Raw genomic sequence first — 4,553 nt, 5'->3', positions numbered from 1 at the left:
AACAAAAATAATTTACAACTATTTACTATTTAGTCTATAAAACTGTCATCATGAACAGCCCTGATGAATAATAATTTAATAATCAGAATAATTTAAATATGAAGAATTTTTATGAAGGTTGCGGTCAAAAGGAAGAAAAATAGTTTACAACTATTTACTTTTCTGTCTATAAAACTGTCATCATGAACAGCCCTGATGAATAATAATTTAATAATCAGAATAATTTACACGAAATAAAAGTGAACTAAGGTGCGCATTAATATGATTCAAAATATGTGAACATTTATATTAAAAAAGTAAAATAAAAATAAGAGTGAAAAGTATAAATAAACAAAAATTAAAAAAAGTATAGGCAGCCCATGAAAACGGAAATAATAACAAATAAAAAATTAATATAATAAAATGACGAGAAAATAAAAGAAATAATTATATAAGTAAAGGAAAAATACATATTAAGTAATTTAAATATAATTGTATTTATTTATTGTTATCTCTGTTTATTACAGTAAAAGAAAGTAACGAATTGTAGATATTTTGTTTTTAAAAACAAACAGTGAATTATATAATGCTTGTAGAGAGGGACACGGTATCCTGAAACGTCCAAGATGAGAATAAATATATTTATTAAAAACGTTGTATTTTCATTCAACATTTTTTTATCTTTAATGAATTATAATTTTTTTAATTATTTAAAAAAAATTATGATGGTAAAAATCTTATTTAATAGTGCCAACGTTTCGGCCGGAATTTCCAGCCTTCGTCGGGGCTAAGAACAAAGAACAAGATAACAACCAATGAGTAAAAAAAATATAAATATAAAGATTGATCTAAGTAAATAATTGTACAAAATGAAAATTTTTAAAAATAAAGTAATGAAACAAGTGGACAATAAAACGTATATATAAGTAATTAAATATGTAAGTAAAATAACATAGTTAAGAAATTAAAAATATAAAGTTATACATTAGAAGAAGATATTTGACCGTATGAAATAGATAAGAGGAAGATAGGACGGGTGACGGCCAATAAAGGTATCAAAATAGTAAAAGAAGACTATTCAAAATGTTCTCAGTTCAGTTGTTAAAAGAACATGATTCTTATCAGCCCGGTAAAGTGGGACGAAACGTTGGTTAACAATAGTTTTCTTTTACTATTTTGAAACCTTTATTGACCGCCACCAGGACTATCTTCTTCCTATCTACTTCATACGGTCAGCTATCTTCTTCCAATATGAATAAATTTATATAATGCAAAGAAATAAAGAAATATGAATATATAATAACGAAACAAAATATAAAGTTAAATTAAATAATAGTAAAAAAATTATAGCTCATAAAATGAAACAAGTCAATAAATATACCTAGTTCAATTTATTAAGTTTTATTCAAAAATGTCCAATTTAAATAAATTATTTTCATATGATTTTACTTTGTTGAATAGTTTTTATTTTATTAGTGATTAAGTATAATTTCTTAAATGTAAGTATTAATGCAAAGTAGTTAATGTATTATTAATGACACTCAAGTGCACTGTAATATTTACAAGCGAAGGAGAAAGGAAATCCTTTATAAATAAATAATTTATTCCACTTTAAGTAAAAAGCATTTCTTTAATATTAATGTTTATTTTTCATAGTAAACAAAGTTTCAAGTTTTTAGAATTTTCTGAATAGGGGCTTACCTGTATCTCGAAAATTTCGATTTTAAAAAATATAGTCCAAATAAAAAAATTCTATACAATTCATGTTATCAGTTAAGGTATAACAATAAAGGCAAATGTTTTATTGAATGCTTAACAACATCAAAGGAAGTTTTAAAGAATCTTTTTTTGTTTAATATATCAGGATAACCCTTATTTTAATTGTTGTTAACATAATTTTTTAATGTTTTTTGATTTCTCCTTATTTTATACATGCAATTTTATTTATTATTTAATTTAATAACATACAGCGATAATGATTATTGTGACTATTATACACATAAGACTAAATAAGGAGATCAGTTTAATTATAGAATTTGAAATGTGAAGAAATAATTATGTTAAAGAAATTGTTTTAAATAAATTTTTGTTGTTGAATAATCGTTTTTTTGTATGCGGAGTATATGTGTTAATTTGTATTGTAGAGTACCTGATCATGGTCCCGAAAGGTAGTTAGTGATAAATTAAAATAAAGTCTCTAAAGCTATCAACCTGATGAAGCTCTACAAAGTGGGGCGAAACGTCGAAAAATAAATATTTGTTAACTATTATTGTTCTTTTTTGACCGCGATCCTGACTATCTTCTTCGCTATTTAAAATAAAGAAAGTGAATAAGGAAGAGTTATTTACCTGTTCTCATTAAATAAATGCATAGCTTATCCATAAAATGAACCTAAAATATTAAATATATATATTTATAAATTTGTCGAATTAAGGTGAATTTTTTTTTTCGTACCATTCATTAAAATAGAATGTAATTCATACATATATGTATGAAATGTATAGTACAGTATATACATATACATTTTATGAATTATATATGAATGAAGTTTATTCTATTTTAATGAAGGGTACGAAAAAAATAATAATAAATACAGTTTTTCACCTTCATTCATCAAATGTATTTATTTGTAAAGTAAATATTTTTTATCATGCTGCAAAGAACAAGCTGATATTCAGTGGGTTCGCACAGGTTCGCTAGAACCCATTGTTCAAATTTTCTATCCGAACCTTGTCAAACAGACGTAACATTCTCTCAGTGCTTTTGTTTATTTTTAAAAATACATATTACACTCTGTAACACTACAAGACTGTATAATGTTTGTGTTCGCTTCGATAATAATTATGGCTGTGTATATTAATCCCTTAACGCAGTTTTAAAAAAAAATAACATTTTTATGATTTACAAAATTTTCTTGGCAAAATATTTTTAAAAAACAAACTAAAACAATTAAAATTTTTATTCTAATTTTGGATATCGGTCATAATACCTATGTAGCATAGATAGGTACTATGTAAACACATGCTAAAGCTATATATAGAGGATTATTACAGAGAATAAATCATTGTTATTTATTTTATTGTTATCACATTGTTATTTTCAATTCTTGATTATATTCGAGTGTGAAAAACACAGCAGTATAAAATACTACGCCCCTCGCATAATCTCGAGTGAGTTTGGTTTGGTTAAGACCGATGCAATATCTTGAACAAAAAACCCAAAAACCAAATACAAATCCTGCAATAACCATCTTTATTGTTTAATTTATAATAATAACAGATGGAAGGTTTACCTAACCTTGTTTGAATAAAATTAACTCGCTAAATATTCTCTATATTTACATGAAACAGAGATGTGCAAAAATCAGCTATAGCTAAAATTGCCATGGATACGACCCTTATTCATGAATGAATCATTGATAAATAAATATCGTATCCATGGCGATTTTGGCTAGTATTTTAACTTTTGCCCAACAGAATGATGCGAACATACATTACATACAAAAACTGAACTTCTCCTGAACTGAACTGTGAGAAGGCTAATCGTATTAAATGGTTTTATACTCCTATAATAAGGATTGTAAATCGATTTTCAACTTCTCAAAACCATCTTTTAAGTTTTATAAAAATATGCAAGAAGGTATGTAGAAAGAAGTATTTTCAAAAATACTTAATTTCCACTAACATTTCTAATAGCCATGTTCTGTCGTTTTGAGACTTAAATTAGATAAAAAAAATTTTTTATTCAAACAATAATAAACAGTCTCAAGAATGTGAAAAGATTATATGCAAAGTAGTTTAATATGTTGATCTTTGTAAGAATAACAGTTTTCATGATATTTGCCTAAATGAATTTACAAAATATTGATTTCTAGTTGTTGGTGCAATTTTTTGGATTTATGAAAAACTAATAATATAGTTTTTATAAATCAAAAAAATTGTAAAGATGTAAAAATATCTGTTAGGACTCAAATTAAAGCTAATAGAACTGTTTATATTCAATATTTTCCAAGACACAGTTTTTCAGAAAAATAAATTTTATTTTTTGAAAATAACGAAGAATTAATATCGATATGATACACAAAAAAATCTGTGAGAGTTTAAAATTAATTCATATCATACTAAAAATATTAGTCAAAAGCGCTTTATGGGATTGGAATCGACAACGGTTTTTATAAAATCTGAACATGGAAAAGAAAAAATTGAAAACTGAAATCAATATCAAACATTCTTAACTTTTCCTAGAATAAGCTTTACTCTTGATATTATAAGACAATTTCCATATTCCAAATTCTATAAAGTTTGGAAATCAATTTTCAACTTCTAAAACCAACCTTCCAAGTTTTAAAAAAATATGGAAGACCTAATATAGTTTAAGCAAAATTCCCTATTTCATTTCCCCTGATATTTCTCATAATCTTTCACTTAGTTTTTCAATTGTATATCTACATACGAATATAGAATTAAGCAAATCCTATCAAGCAATAAGTCGATGCAGAGAAACTAATAAATAGTTTGATTATATAAAATAAAATTTAAAATCGATAAAATTGACTCATAACATAATTAGAATC

This window comes from Halyomorpha halys, unplaced genomic scaffold (assembly GCF_000696795.3).
Source record: "Halyomorpha halys isolate HHAL.00 unplaced genomic scaffold, Hhal_1.1 Scaffold1100.1, whole genome shotgun sequence".
In the NCBI taxonomy this organism is placed as follows: Eukaryota; Metazoa; Arthropoda; class Insecta; order Hemiptera; family Pentatomidae; genus Halyomorpha; species Halyomorpha halys.
The sequence above is the reverse complement of the archived record's forward strand: the minus strand, read 5'-3'. Positions refer to the sequence as shown.